Consider the following 18,020-nt stretch of genomic DNA (forward strand, 5'->3'; position numbering starts at 1 on the left):
AGTCCTTAGACCTGAAGTCACCATAGATCCCTACATAAGGAGTTATGTACTTTAGTTTCGTCAAACGTCACCCGTAACTGGGTGGACTATAAAGGCGATTACTGGGTATGTAACAAATTATGCGAAGGGATGTGAGTGATGTAGATGGGATCTATCCCTCCTATATGATGGGAGTGACATCGGTATTCTTGATAGAGTGAGACCACGAAGTGCATGACCATGCCCAAATGAGTCAATATAGGATATTGAGCTCATTTGATTTAGTGTGTCTACTTGGAGTTCAAGATTTAGATTGATTAGAGGATGACACGGTCTATGCCTCATATTGATCAATCTAGATGTCTAGGATAGAAGGACACTTGTCATATATTGTGAGGAGTCACAATTAGTAGTCACAAGGTGATGTCAGATCTCGACATTCTTGTAACTTGGGTAGTAATGATATGTTACTAGATACCGCTCATTACTTATGCTCCTAAATGGGTTTAGGGCATTGCCAACGTTACAAGAACCTATAGGGTCACAGACTTAGGACAATTAGATGGAGATTAGGTTCATATGATGAACCAAGAGGATTAGATTCATTTGATGAATCAAATTGGATTAAGAGTAATCCTAATTGGGCTAACTTGAGTTCGACTCAAGTTGATTCATGTGTTCAATGAGTCTAATTTAGATTTTGACTCATTAAATCAATTTAAGTAAATGAATTAGATTCATTATATTAAGTTGGCTTGAATCAAATGGTTGGATTCGATCAACCATGGAAGAGATTTGGTCAAGTTTGACTTGACTTGAGAGGAAGATTAAAAGTCAAGTTTGACTTGACTTTATGCCACCTCATTGGTGAGTTGGCATTGAAGTGGACCAATGATGTTACTCCACATCATCATGGGTGCCACCTCATGGAAGTTACAAAGTCATTTTCTTAATAACTTCACATTAATTGCATTTAATGGGGAGTTACTCATGAAGATAGTGGTCGGCCACATTTTGAAAGGGAATGAATTGATTTTCATTCAATTTTTCATTCAAGGATGGATCTTCTTCCTTCTTCCTCTCAAGCTCTCCCTCTCCCTCTCCCTCTCCTCCTTGCTTGGCCGAATCTTACCAAGGTGCTAGCACACCTTTGTGTGAGGTTTTCTCCACCTACGTGTCCGTGTGGATACTTCTAGAGGACCGACGCTTGACGGTCTAGAGATTCGGCAATTCCTTGGACGAGCGGGAACGCGAAAGGGCACGCTTCAAGGTATACTTATTAACACATAGATCTAGGAGTAGATCTAGATATTTAAAACTCGTACTCGTAATTTTCGTTCGGTTTTCCTTGCACGGATCTACGGCTTTGGGTGATTCGGGGTTTCCGCGACGCGAAAAGCGGTTTTCGTGGCCCGAAAAACCCAACAGTGGTATCAGAGCCACGTGCAAGGCTTGTACGAGTTTAATTTTTTGGTTTTATGAAAACTAAAGTTTCTGTAATTTTCTGTAAAATTATGATTTTTGGGTTTTTATAAGTATTTTTCTCGAGTAATCGAAGCACAAGTGTTCAGACGCTTGTAGGCTTCGACTACCGGGAAGATTTTTCCAAAACGGTGATGTTTCGACCCAAATCCGTTTGGGACAGCGAGCGAAGGTGCTGTAGGATCGCTTAGGAGCAACTCACGATGGTTAGATCGTGGGTAGGGGCACTCCCCCTAACCCCGCAAGGGGATTTGCTTCGCGATTGCGCCCGAAATCGCTAATCGGGACCGCCGGGAAAATTCTTCTCAAAGGTTTTGTCCCAAATTGTTTTGGGACAGCGGGCTAAGGCGCTGTAGGATCGCAAAGGAACCCTCGCGATGGTTAGATCGCGGGTAGGGGCGCTGCCCCTGGCCCCGCAAGGGGATCCGTTCCGCGATTACGCCTGAAACCGCTAAACGGGACCGCCTAGAAATTTTACTCGTAAAAATTGTAAAAATTAATTTTAAAATTATAGAAAATTATGAAAATATATAATTTTGAATTATATATTAATTTTGTGATAGTCATGGCCCAAAACCCCAATATGATTGGATTGTGTTGTAATTCATAATACGGCCTGCGTGCCGTTATGTGTTTGCCCGTGTTGTATGTTTTTATTTTTCCGCGACCTGTGCGTCGTGCCTTTCTCATATATTCTGGTTGTAAATTAGATTTAGACTCGAATTTAACTCGAGTTTTAAATTGTAATGTACAAATTGGAGCGGTGGAGGGTCCACACGAGACGGAGTTCCGAGGCGGGCACGAGCAACACAAGGTGGTCAAAGGGAGGAGCTTGGAGAAACTGTTGACCCTAGGTTGACAATTCGATCTTCTCATTGGCTTGAGAAGATCGTAGTAGGGCCATGACTAAATCACAAATAGATTAATTAGTTAATTTCTTATGTATATGATGCATGTTTAATAAGTAATTAATTAATTAGTGCCTTACGATTAGATTAGATCTAAGTCGTGCACATGATGCACCCTTGCGATTAAATTAGATCTAAGTCATGCACAAGATGCATCCTTTTCGATTAGATTAGATCTCGATCGAACCAACTCTAAATGTCTAACCGTGTCGTGATACCTATCACTACCTCGATCACATGTATTGTTGAATCTGCCAAAGCAGAGCAATACATATTATCTTGGTAGGGTACGGAGGGACAATCTTGGTCCCGCCTTACATGGTGAATACAAACTCAATTAGATTGAGTATTCCTAGTTACCCGGTTGGATCGAGTCAACTATAGGCATTATTCCAACGGTTGGAAAAGATAGGTCAAAATCACATCTATATTAACCCTCGGGCGTATTAGCCAAAGCTAACTCGAGTTTTAATATAAATGCGGATATTTATTCTATAAACAAGAGTTGCATAGAGATGTAATTGGTAATCGTTATCACCGATCATACTAAGCCTTGGGCGATTAGCCAAAGCTAACTCAAGGGTTAGTATGATGTGGATCTTGTCCCACAAGAATTATAGAATTCGTGGGAGCATCATTTAATTAAAGGCCTAATTAAATGATTTTAAAATAATATGATATTTATTTCGCAAATTTTCTGTTGTAGATAACCATGACGTCGAATACGAACTCTTTCTCCTTGCCTGCCCTTAAGAAGGACAAGCTCAACGAGCAAATTTCCTGGACTGCACAGAACTTGAGAATAGTTCTAACTCGTGAACGAAACGCTCGAGCAGCCCATTCGAGGCTCCTCCCGCCACCGCCACGCCCGGGATGCTTACAAGAAGCATCAAGATGACGCATTAGATGTGTCCTGTCTAATGCTCGCAACCATGAACTCTGAGCTTCAGAAGCAACATGAGTTGATGTGTGCTTACGATATGGTTGAACATCTTCGTCAACTATATTAAGGACAAGCAGGGCACTGGAAGAGGAACTTCACGGGATACCTGGAAGATCTTAACAAGAAGAGAAATAAGATTTCTACTTCAGGTACAAATGTTATAGAAGTCAACCTCTCTATTTCTTCGTCGTGGGTATTAGATACCGGATGTGCTTCGCACATTTGTACTAATGTACAAGCACTGAGAAATAGCAGAGCATTGACAAAGGGCGAGATAGACCTACGAGTAGGCAATGGAGCATGGGTTGCTGCTGTTGCTGTAGGGACTTATTTTCTATCTTTGCCCTCTGGGCTTATACTAGAGTTAGACGATTGTTGTTATGTGCCTGCATTGACTAAGAACATTATATCAGTTTCTTGTTTGGACAAGAAAGGATTCTCGTTTATAATAAAGAACAAATGTTGTTCTGTCTATTTAAACGATATGTTCTATTGTAGTGCACCTCTGATGAACGGACTCTATATTCTAGACCTTGAGAGCTCTATCTATAACGTTAGTACCAAGAGGTTCAAATCGAACGATATGAACCACACCTATCTCTGGCACTGTCGCTTAGGTCATATAAATGACAAGCGCTTATCCCAGCTCCATAAGGATGGTTTGCTGGACTCATTTGATTTTGAATCATATGAGATATGCGAGTCATGCCTACAAGGCAAGATGACCAAGACTCCCTTTAGTGGGCTCAGCGAGAGAGCGACTGATTTGTTAGGACTCATACATAGTGATGTATGTGGCCCTTTCAATGTCGCTGCTAGAGGCGGTTATAGATACTTCATCACATTTACTGATGACTTCAGTAGATATGGTTATGTGTACTTGATGACACATAAGTCCGAATCCTTTGAAAAGTTCAAAGAATTCAAGAATGAAGTACAGAACCAGCTTGGCAAGAGTATTAAAATACTTCGATCAGATCGAGGTGGTGAATACTTAAGCCATGAGTTTCGTGACTATTTAGCTGAGTGTGAGATTCTATCTCAACTCACTCCTCCTGGAACACCACAGTGGAATGGTGTATCTGAAAGGAGGAATCGTACCTTATTAGATATGGTACGATCTATGATGAGTCACATAGATCTTCCGACATACCTTTGGGGCTATGCTCTAGACACGGCAGCTTTTATACTCAACCGAGTTCTATCCAAGGCCGTGATAAAGACACCATATAGGATATGGACTGGGAGAGATGCCCAGGTGTCTTTCATGAGGATTTGGGGCTGTGAGGCTTACGTACGACGTCAAGTCTCAGACAAATTAGGACCCAAATCCGACAAGTGCTATTTCATCGGATATCCCAAGGAAACTAAGGGATATTACTTCTACATTCCCAGTCAGCACAAGGTAGTTGTGGCAAAGACTGGGGTCTTTCTAGAAAGGGACTTTGTTTCTAGAAAGACTAGTGGGAGCGCGTTCGATCTTGAAGAAGTTCAAGATGCGAACAACAGCACTGATGCCTCGATGGAAATTGAACTGGAACCACAAAGTGTTGTGGATGATGATGTTCCACAAGGAGTTAAGGAACAACAACTAGTTCAAGTAGACATACCTCTTCGCAGGTCTGATAGGGTACGTCGTCAGCCTGAGAGATACTCATTTCTCTTCTCTGACCATGATGACATCGTGCTCACAGAGGATGAGCCTACCACCTATCAGGAAGCTGTGATGAGACCAGATTCCGAGAAATGGCTAGAGGCCATGAGATCCGAAATGGAATCCATGTACACTAACCAAGTATGGACTTTGGTTGATCCACCTGAAGGGGTAAAACTCATTGGGTGCAAGTGGGTCTTTAAGAGAAAGACTGACATGGATGGACTTATCTATAAGGGTCGCTTGGTAGCTAAAGGTTTCAAGCAGATTCATGGTATTGACTATGATGAAACATTTTCTCCAGTAGCGATGTTTAAGTCCATTCGGATCATGCTTGCTATTGCAGCCTACCATGACTATGAGATATGGCAGATGGATGTCAAAACCACGTTTCTGAATGGAAACCTGCTCGAGGATGTGTACATGACACAACCTGAGGGTTTTGTAGATCCACAGCATACTAGCAGAGTATGCAAGCTGCATAGGTCCATTTATGGACTAAAACAAGCTTCTCAGAGCTGGAATCTTCGATTCGATGATGCAATCAAACAGTTTGGTTTCATCAAGAACGAAGATGAGCCTTGTGTCTACAAGAAGGTTGTAGGGGATAAAGTTGTCTTCCTCATATTGTATGTGGATGACATACTACTTATTGGGAAGGACATCCCTATGCTTCAGTCTGTCAAGAGTTGCTTCTCAATGAAGGACTTAGGTGAGACATCCCGCATTCTAGGGATACAGATCTATAGATATAGATCTAAGAGATTGCTTGGCCTAAGTCAGAGTACATATATTGACAAGGTACTCCTTCGGTTTGCCATGCAGAACTCCAAGAAGGGATTTCTGCCGATGTCACATGGCGTGAGTCTTTCGAAGACTCAAGGTCCCTCTTCTAGAGACGAGAGAGACCGCATGGATCAGATCCCTTATGCCTCAGCTATAGGATCGATCATGTACGCCATGTTATGTACTCGACCTGATGTCTCGTATGCTTTGAGCATGACGAGCAGATACCAGTCAGATAAAGTCACTCGATAGTGGTCAAGAATATTCTTAAGTACTTAAGAAGGACTAAAGAATATTTCTTGATATATGGAGGCAATGATGAGCTAGTAAAGGGTTACGGTGATGCTAGCTTCCAGACCGACCGGATGACTATAGATCGCAATCGGGGTTCGGATTTTGCATTAATGGTGGTGCCACCGAAGAGTTCAAGCAGGATACGAGTGATTCTACAATGAGTATATTGTCGCATCGGAGGCAAAGGAGGCAGTTTGGATCCGCAAGTTCATCACTGAACTTGGGGTGGTTCCTAGCATCGCTGACCTAGTTGAGCTCTATTGTGACAACAATGGAGCTATAGCACAGGCGAAGGAACCTCGCTCACACCAGCGAACCAAGCACATACTACGGCGCTTCCATCTCATTCGAGAGATTATCGATAGAGGAGATGTGAAGATTTGCAGAGTACCTACAGAGGCTAACATCGCAGATCCCTTGACCAAGGCTTTGGCACAGAGAAAGCATGATGGTCACACTAGGTCATTAGGCCTTAGAGCCTATACTGATTGGCACTAGTGCTAGTGGGAGATTGTTAGTTAGAGTCCTAGAGCCAATCATTTGATGATTGTATGGACTCATTGTATCATATTCTTGTATATTAATAAAGGTATTTGGATTTTGGTTATTATACTTACTTGTATTGGTGCCAAATAAACTAAGTATAATAATGTCCTTAAGTAGATGGTTCTCACCTATATCAATCGGTTAGTTGAACCGATAGTGAGATGATATAGGGAACACTACTCTTAATCATTCCTAGTCGAGTATTAACATTCAGGGACAATGTTAATGCAATAAGACTAGCATGTAGGTCAACTCGATGACTTGATCTCACAAGTCATAGATATAGAGATATCAAGTTGACACATGGGTATACATTAGAGAATGTATACTGAATGACCCGTCATGAGAAAGTATCATGGATCGTTATATGAGTGTCATATACTTTCTCATGTGGCTATTAGTATGACTACTAGTCCTTAGACCTGAAGTCACCATAGATCCCTACATAAGGAGTTATGTACTTTAGTTTCGTCAAACGTCACCCGTAACTGGGTGGACTATAAAGGCGATTACTGGGTATGTAACAAATTATGCGGAGGGATGTGAGTGATGTAGATGGGATCTATCCCTCCTATATGACGGGAGTGACATCGGTATTCTTGATAGAGTGAGACCACGAAGTGCATGACCATGCCCAAATGAGTCAATATAGGATATTGAGCTCATTTGATTTAGTGTGTCTACTTGGAGTTCAAGATTTAGATTGATTAGAGGATGACACGGTCTATGCCTCATATTGATCAATCTAGATGTTTAGGATAGAAGGACACTTGTCATATATTGTGAGGAGTCACAATTAGTAGTCACAAGGTGATGTTGGATCTCGACATTCTTGTAACTTGGGTAGTAATGATGTGTTGCTAAATACCGCTCATTACTTATGCTCCTAAATGGGTTTAGGGCATTGCCAACGTTACAAGAACCTATAGGGTCACACACTTAGGACAATTAGATGGAGATTAGGTTCATATGATGAACCAAGAGGATTAGATTCATTTGATGAATCAAATTGGATTAAGAGTAATCCTAATTGGGCTAACTTGAGTTCGACTCAAGTTGATTCATGTGTTCAATGAGTCTAATTTAGATTTTGACTCATTAAATCAATTTAATTAAATGAATTAGATTCATTATATTAAGTTGGCTTGAATCAAATGGTTGGATTCGATCAACCATGGAAGAGATTTGGTCAAGTTTGACTTGACTTGAGAGGAAGATTAAAAGTCAAGTTTGACTTGACTTTATGCCACCTCATTGGTGAGTTGGCATTGAAGTGGACCAATGATGTTACTCCACATCATCATGGGTACCACCTCATGGAAGTTACAAAGCCAGTTTCTTAATAACTTCACATTAATTGCATTTAATGGGGAGTTACTCATGAAGATAGTGGCCGGCCACATTTTGAAAGGGAATGAATTGATTTTCATTCAATTTTTCATTCAAGGGTGTATCTTCTTCCTTCTTCCTCTCAAGCTCTCCCTCTCCCTCTCCTCCTTGCTTGGCCGAATCTTACCAAGGTGCTAGCACACCTTTGTGTGAGGTTTTCTCCACCTACGTGTCCGTGTGGATACTTCTAGAGGACCGACGCTTGACGGTCTAGAGATACGGCAATTCCTTGGACGAGCGGGAACGCGAAAGGGCACGCTTCAAGGTATACTTCTTAACACATAGATCTAGGAGTAGATCTAGATATTTAAAACTCGTACTCGTAATTTTCGTTCTGTTTTCCTTGCACGGATCTACGGCTTTGGGTGATTCGGGGTTTCCGCGACGCGAAAAGCGATTTTCGTGGCCCGAAAAACCCAACAAATAATACATCACTGTCCAAGTAATATTTTTCTTCTTCTTCCCTGGTATGCGAGTACGGTGCTTAAAACGAGAGTGAGTACAAATTTTACATTCATTCAGATCATTGTTTCATTCCAAAATATCATGCAGTTGTTTATACAACAATCAATCTTCTCTATAGGTAAAGTTAAACCTTTAATCAATTTCTTTGTTTCATAGAAGTTATAAGTCATTATGTTATCAGTACGGAGAAATGCTGACATCAATTGACAGATGTCATCGTAACATCTTTCAGAAAAATGATGTTATTGTGTCATATTCAATGACCTTGCGATAACTGATAGTTAAGAATGACTAGAAGGAATGTCTTCCCACACTTCTTTTTCACTTGCTTTTAACATTTCATATAATTGTTAATATTTAGGTATTGGTATTTCATCTATATTGGAATAACCAACTGTATTCATCGCATAATGAATCATTGATTACATTACAATATCAATATTAGTTGATGCTTCAGGAGCGGTAATAGTTGTCCCAGATAACGAACCACCAGAAGACTCAATTGATTCGTATAAATAAGACTCTCTGTGACAGTACCAATTGTAGTAATTTGGCAGAAAACCATTTCTATATATATGCATTTTTATAGTATCCTCATTACAGAAAGCTCTATTTTGACATATTTTATGATTGCACGGACATCGTAACTTAACACTATTCATACATTCTAGATGACTTTAAGCAAAGTTCACAAATTGTTCAACTTCAACAATCAAATTATCTCTGATAAATCCATTTTCTAATCGATTGTACATTCAAACTTTGTTCATATATATTATTACCTAATGAGAATATAATTTAAAATATTATTAAATTGTATCATTTGAAATAAGATTAAATAAAGCCTTATGAGCTCAATTTCATCTCATGATCTTTATATCATATTATCGAAAATCCCTTCTATAATAAAGCAAATGAATCATAAAGTTAGAATATAATGGTATTGCTTAGGGTATCATTACAAACTTAGAACTTCATGTTATTACTAAGGGAATAATTATAAACCTATGAATTTCATGTTACGGTATCGCCTCTCATAAGGAATGTAATGATAGAGTGATAAATCTAGGATTAAATGTTATTACTTTTGGATTTTTGATATGAAAATGTGAGATTTGGGTTTGAGTACTAAGACTATAAAATGAAAATAGCAATGCATGTAATGGAATCAAATCCTAATAAATGAAAGACAATGCAAGATGAGGAAACTTAATCTAACCTAAACAGTGATTGTAAGAAAATTAAAGGCAACAAAATGTAAGACATTCAACTAAATTAAGCATGGAACAAACACTACAAGAAAAACCCTCATAGACATCGATTTTCCACCGCTGTCTATTACATTTTCGACCGATGTCTATGAAGGCGATGTAAAAGGTCTGCCATTTTAGACATCGGGTTATAACCGGTGTAGTATCACTTAACGACATCGGGTGTAAAACTGATGTAATATTATATATTAATAACACCAGTTTTGGCAGCGGTATACGACCGATGTAATATTAGTTAATGACACCGATTTTGTAGCGGTGGAAAATCGATGTAATATCAGTATTGTTTAACGACACAAATTCGATTTCCGAAATAGTGAAAACCCAATATTATCACCAAGCAAATCATAAAATTAAGTTAATATTATTAATTCACTAAGAAAATCACAAATAAAAATGCACCGGTGTATCTAAACACACCAAGTCAATATTCATATAACCAACACATAATATTCTTCTTACAACATAAAAAGATAATAGATATTGTGCACATCAAGTCAGTATCCACAAATTACACATAACTATTCTTCTTGCAACATCAAACGGTAACATATATTGTACACATCAAGCCCATATCCACAAATTACATTCCATAAAAATGCATGCATCCTCCAAAGCTTTAAAAAATCGAATACCTTTTATAATCAAATGTAATCTAGCATATATTCAACCCACTCGAACCACACTTTATCAATTTCAATTGTAGAGTACTTGAGATTTGTAAACTGTAAAAACACATAAATAATATATTAGTAAAACCAAGTACTAATTACTTTGTAAAGACATTTTTCGAAAGCAAACTTTGAGAATGCAACAATAAAGCTCTATGTTAGTCTTAGAAAGCAAAAATGAAATTCTCCCTACACTAATAGGATACCTCAATAAATGTGAGCAACTACATAAATATATAGCCAGATAAAATACAACAACATTACCATACAAAAGCTATTCATCAATTCACAAGACTTCTTTACATAAAGAATTGTTGAATATCCAAATCTAAGAAGTGATTTGCCTCAAAATAGTTAACTAGTTCAAAATGATATTACAGGTATTATATTGAATTGTTTATATTGTACTAGATGGCGACAAGGAAAACAACATAATGATCCTCTATTTATGTATCATTCTAGAAGCATCAAATTTCAATCTAGAAAGAAGAGGACTATAAGAATGCCTAGAAAAAAGTAAAAACAAAACTGCTACGTTGAAGACCAATGAGATCAAAAGACCACATTCAATATTAGTGAAAAAAGAATTTTAAGGGGATCTTGGCCAAATTACTTACTCATTCTTTCCAGCTTCTCAATTTGCTCTCGAATAGCCTCAGGATCCTTTTTCAAGATGTAAACCTCACACACCTTCTTCCTTTCTTTCTTGTTCTATCATAGAAAATATGTTAAGGTTAGAAAAATAAATACAACCATAGGATTTAAAAGATGACTGTTTATCACAGTCCACACTACTATAAAGTCAAATGAAACAAAATGACAAAGTCGAGAGAGGACTCAACCACAGAGAAATCACATATATAGATATGTACATATAAATCTACATGCATACTAAGTAGGAATAACCATGTACGACAAGATATTAAACTCATCTGATAAAGTTATAATATTAATTAATAGAAATTTGAGTCTTAGAACAAAACATGATGAGAAATAACCAACATTATTATTTGTGGCAGTTTAATGTCAGAGCAAAAAACTAGTACTTAAAACAATAAATAAAAATATATCATCAGATTTTTTTTTAGTTTTTCTTTCTAGAATCTTTTATGATATTTCTTTTATTTCTAGGTAAACCTCAACTCATTACATGACTATTGACACAACTTGAATAGTACCCACAATAAACACTCATTTTCAGGTAAAAAAGAAGGCCATTACCATCGAGAAGCAATGTTATTAAGAAATGGAGAATTAAAAGTATCATCAAGAAAATGGTTTCAGTAATTTATAGCATCTCAAATGTAGAATGCCAATGATACCTTTCTAAGAGGATCATGATCATTGGGTAGGAAGCTTCCTATCGTTTTCCCATACACTTCACATGTTGAGAAGTGAATGACGCGTTTGTTGTTTTCTGAGCAATACCTAACTTGCACATGCCACAATAAACTAAATCAATACCAAAGAAGTGTACAAAAAAAAATCCAACTAGAAATGAACAAGCCCAGGGGTCTCAAAACTAACAATTGGGAGAGCATAAATGAAATTACTAAAGATGGTGTTTAGTGGTCGGGTGTGATAATCAGCAGGAGTGCAGATTACCGCCAGATTAATCCAACATCTTAATGAGGCGTTCGAGCCTGGAGTCGTGCTTGATATTGAGGTAGTGGAACTAGATCCGGCCACCCCAAGGGCAGCGTGCGACTTCTTGCCCCTCCGCCGCGTCGAATAGGTGCTTGATCTTGTCGCTGTAGACGTCCATTACCAGCAACGTGTGCAGCCTAACATAATGGGTAGTATTAATTTGAGATTTTGAGAGAAATCACACATTTAGTATAAATCACAAAGGTATTTATATGGATCAATTTGAATGCTCGATGGTTTATAGAATGCAAGCAGTTTCTCCACCTCATAACCATATCAAGTATAAACCTTTGTAGCCAAAAGAAAGCATAACATAAGGATTGAAGGTAAACAAATGAGAAGTTTTTTCTTCCCATTTTTTGTTTGTCTCCGAAAGGAGTTATTACTTTTGAACTAATGATGTCGATCCACATGTTAAAACTTCTCCTACAATGGCTCTGAAAAGAGCAATCAAAAAAATATAATGTTTTTTAATAATGAAGTAGTTTCATAGATAATTAAGAAGAAAGCATAAACGAACTGTTTGCAAATTGTGACTAACTAGACATTTCTGTTGGTTGCTACTCGGAAAACCTAGAGGTTCCACTGTACAAAATTTTTGTACAAAGGTCTGAACCTTTTCCTAGCTACCATGTGTTCTTTTAAATTAAATTTTGGATCGCCTGCGGAACTTAACACGTTTGATCCAAAACTTAATCTATTCGTTCTTTTAGGTTTTGACTTGGGTCTCCTGCGGAACTTAACACGTTCGACCCAAATCACCTTAAGTTATTAATTCCATTAAATATTAATTTCCATAATTGACTCCCAGTACTGACGTGGCGAGGCACATGTCTTTCTTGGATATGGGAGCAACCACCACCGACTAGACAAAACCTTTTATAGAAAGCTAATATTTAATTTCCTAAAATAATTTTAGGTTAACCGAAAAGAACAATCAAATCATAAGGATAAATAAAACAAAAGAACACAACATCGAAAAACATATTCGAAATACTAGAACGTAAGCCTCTTGTATTTGGTATTATTTCCATAAATAACTAGTATGATGCGGAAAAGGAAAAACTACTAGTTATACCTTCTAGAAAGACCTCTTGATCTTCTATCGTATTCCTCTTCTAACCTCGGACGTTGTGTGGGCAACGATCTTCCGAGATGAGAAACCACCAACCACCTTCTTCTCCTCCTAGCTAAGTTCGGCCACAAAGAAAGAAGCTTCACCAAGGAAGAAAATCAAAACACTAACCAAGCTCCAAGAGATGCTCGCTTCCTCTCCTTCTTCTTCTTCTCCAAGTAGTATCCGGCCACCACAAGAGCTCCAAGGAAAGAGAGGGGTTCGGCCACCACAAGAGGAAGAGAGGGAAAGGATGGCCGGCCACACCAAGGAACAAAAGAGGGAGAGAAATAATAGAGGTTGTATCTCATGAAGGCACCCTCACCCCTTCTTTTATATTCCTTGGCCTAGGCAAATTAGGAAATTTAATTACAATAAAATTTCCTTAATTTCCTTGACATGATTTAATTGAGAAAAATAAAATAAAATTTCCCCAATTAAATTCAAGTGGTCGACCACATCATGAAGAACAAATTGGACAAGTTTCAATCAACAATTAAAACTTCCTAATTTGTTTCCGGAAATTTTAAAATTAAAATTTCTCTTCAAAAATCTCTTCATGGTTGATAAAAAAAAATTCCATAATTTTAATTTTACAACATGTGAATAATTTTTAAAGAGAAAATAAAATATCTCACCAATCTACAAATAAGGAAAGAGATCTAATCTCTTTCTTTAATCTATTGTAGATCTTTTACAAGAGAGATATTTTAATTTTAATTCTCTTTAATAAATTATATCTTCCACATAATAAAAATTAAAATTAAATTTCTTTTTAATTTAATTTGGCCGGCCCCACTAGCTTGGGTTCAACCCAATCTTATACCTAGGCCGGCCCTAGCTTGGTTCCCAAGCTAGCTTGGCCGACCCCCTATTGGTGGGTATAGAAGGTGGGTATAGGTGGGTATAGTACTCTATAAATAAGAGGCTACGATAGGGACCGAGAGGAGGAATTGGTTTTGGTCTTCCGATAAAATTAAGCATCCCGTGTTCGCCCCGAACACACAACTTAATTTTATCAATAATAATTCATTCCACTAGAGAACTATTATTGAACTACCGCACCAATCCCAAATTACATTTTTGGGCTCCTTCTTATTATGAGTGTGTTAGTCTCCCTGTGTTTAAGATATCGAATGCCCACTAATTAAGTGAGTTACTTACAACTCATTTAATTAATATCTTAGTCCAAGAGTAGTACCACTCAACCTTATCGTCATGTCGGACTAAGTCCATCTGCAGTGTTTAACATGACAATCCTTATGAGCTCCTCTTGGGGACATTATCAACCTAGTATCTCTAGGACACAGTTTCCTTCTATAATCAACAACACACACTATAAGTGATACCATTTCTCAACTTATCGGGCTTATTGATTCATCGAACTAAATCTCACCCATTGATAAATTAAAGAAATAAATATCAAATATATGTGCTTGTTATTATATCAGGATTAAGAGCACACACTTCCATAATAACCGAGGTCTTTGTTTCTTTATAAAATCAGTATAAAAGAAACGACCTCAAATGGTCCTACTCAATGCACTCTAAGTGTACTAGTGTAATTATACAGTCAAGATAAACTGATACCTAATTACACTACGACCTTCTAATGGTTTGTTCCTTTCCATTTTGGTCGTGAGCTACTGTTTATAATTTATAAGGTACTGATAACATCATCTTCTGCATGTGGCACCACATACTATGTTATCTACAGTATAAATTAATTGAACAACTACAACTAAATGTAGACAATTTGACCAAATGTGATTCTTTATTCATAATGAATGTTTACAAAGCTTAGGCTTTCAGTATACACTCCAACAATCTTCCACTTATACTAAAAGACTAAGCTGCTATATCTGCTGCCATACATCTGATTCTCAACCCTTCAACATGCCCATCAAAAGCTCTTGCCTTAAGGACCTTAGTGAAAGGATCTATAGGTCATTACCTGATGCAATCTAGGCGGCAACAACTTCTCCTCGTTTATACGATTTCTCGTATTGGGTGGTACTTGCGCTCTATTGTGTTTACTTGCCTTATAGACTTATGGTTTCTTTGAGTTTGATACTGCACCAACATTATTACAATAAATTGTAATAATCTTTGGACAAACCAGAAATCATATCTAAGTCTATCTTGAGGTTATTAAGTCATTCAGCTTTTATGGCTACCTCAGAGGCTTGCCATATACTAAGCTTCTATGGTGGAGTCCAGAAAAACACCTATGCTTATCACTTTTCCATAGTTATGACTTTACCTCCTAAAGTAAACACAAAACCCCGAGGTTGACTTATTATTGTCCTTATCCGATTGGAAGTCAAAATCAGTGTAACCTACAGGGACCAAATTAACTGCCTTGTAAGCTAGCATATAATCTCTAGCGCCTCTAAGGTACTTTAATATATGCTTTACTACAGTCCAATGTCCTTGTCTAGGGTTACTTTGATATCTGCTAACTATGCCCTTGGCAAAACAGATTTCTGATCTCGTGCATAACATACATTAGGTTGGCTAACTGCCGAAGCATAAAGAACTGCCTACATGTCCTCAATCTCCTTTGATGTCATCGGAGACATCTCTTTAGATAAAAACACTCCATACTTAAAAGGTAAGAAACCTGTCGAGGAGTTTTGCATGCTTAAAACGAGCAAGGATTTTCCGATGTATCAAGCTTGGGATAAGTAAAATATATTTTTTCTTTCGATCCCTTATTACTTTGATCTCAAAAATATATACATTCTCCCAAGTCCTTTATATCGAATTATTTGAACAACCATACCCTAACTTCTGACAACATTGTGATATTGTTTCCAACTACCAAAAATGTTATCTACGTATGGTACAAGAAATACCACCACGTTTCCATCACACCTTTTGTATACACAAAACTTATCCGTTTACTCAATAAATCCATAGGTCTGGATTACTTTGATAAACTGGATGTTCCAAGACCTTGAAGCTTTGCCTCAATCTATAGACTGATTGAGCCTGCACACAAGATGCTCTTAGCCCTTTGCAATGAACCCTTCTGGTTGCTTTATATGGATGCTTTCATCAAGACTTCCATTAAGGAATGCTGTCTTGACATCCACTTGCCAAATAGATAAAAGAATCCGGATAGACTTAAACATGGCTACCAGTGAAAAAGTTTCCTTTTTCATCAAGCCTTGCTTTGAAAGTTACTACCTTCCTTTCTATCCCTCTTTTCCTATTATTGACCTTTTTACACCCAAAGGCTTTTACACCATTTGGTGGTTCTACAAGCTTTCAGATTTTATTAGAATACATATATTATAATTCTGTTATTCATTACTCTTTGCCAAGATGCTTGCATCTTTATCTTGGAGTACTTTATCATATGACCGGAGATCAGGTTCATGTCCTCCAGGGATCGAATCCAAAACCTCTCCCAAAACATGAACCTATTTAGGTTGCCTAACAACCCTCCCACTACGACAAGGCACTTTCTACAATTGTGTATCATTTGTGATACGTGTTGCAGTTTTCTTGTGGTATCTCATCTTGTACAGTTGGTACTAGGTTAGACATGTCCTTTATTATTTCCTTAAGAACAAATTTACTTATGAGCACATTGTTCATTATATAGTCCTTTTCTAAAAATCAGTCATTGATGCTAACAATGACCTTCTGATTTTTAAGACTATAAACCTACTTTTGTTTATCTAGGATAACTTACAAACAAGTGAACTCCTATCCAACTTATCATTGTCTCTCTATAACATATGTGCTGGATTTCCCGAATCTGAATATGCTTCAAAATAGGTTTTCACCTATTCAGCAATTCTATATGAGTAGAGAGTTCTAACTTGGAAGGTACTTTCGTTTTCAGAGTTTATCCTTAAAATAAATTTGGTAATTTTCTGAATAACTCATCATCTATCTAATTATTCCATAAGAGTCCTTTACCTTCTTTCTACTACACCATTCTGTTGTGGTGTACCAGATGCAGTTAGTTGGGATTGAAATCCAACTACTGATAAGTGACTCCTAAAATCTCTCAAGAGGTACTTGCCACTACGATCTTCCATAGTGACTTTTTACTTTAACATTTCTCCGCATCAACCTTGTACTCTTTGAACTAATCAAAGTACTTAGTCTTGCGGTACATTAAGTAAATTTATTTGTATCTTGAATAGTTGTCTATAAAATAGATAAAATAATCAATACTACCTCTTGTCTGGATAGTCATAGGATCACACAAATCAGAATGAACCGTTTTCAACATATCTTTGACTCCATATCCCTTGGACTTAAAAGCTTCTTGGTTATTTTCCTTCCAAGTAAGACTCGCAGGTTGGAAAGATTTCCACTACTAATGAACCCAAAAGTTCATCAGCTATCAATGAATCCTACTCAAGTATAACCTAGCTTTAGATACCAAAGATATAATTGGTTCATTTCTAAAGGTTGCTTTCTCTTAAAATTAGAAGATGTGTTACTAATTTCCATTTGTTGCATCGTGGGAGTTATTGGATTATAAATTGTCAACCATCATACCAAAATAGATAACTTCCCTATTTTTCTTGATAACAACTTTGCTATCAAAATAGACACAATATCTATAATAGTTTAGAAACTGAAATCAGGTTCTTTCTAAACTTGGTACGTAAAGACAATTACTTAAAATCCATATTTTATTCTTATCAAAAAATAAACATCTCCCACTGCAACAGCTACCACTTTTACAGTAGTGCCCATATGGACAGTGATTTACCTTTCATTTAGTTGTCGGGTTTCCTGGAACCCTGCAATGAATTGCAGACATGATTAATGGCATCTTGTATCCACACTCCAGGTTCTGGTAGATAACACCACTAGACATGTTTCAACTAATGAATTAAATA

The sequence above is a fragment of the Zingiber officinale genome, chromosome 10B (assembly GCF_018446385.1).
Source record: "Zingiber officinale cultivar Zhangliang chromosome 10B, Zo_v1.1, whole genome shotgun sequence".
Lineage (NCBI taxonomy): Eukaryota > Viridiplantae > Streptophyta > Magnoliopsida > Zingiberales > Zingiberaceae > Zingiber > Zingiber officinale.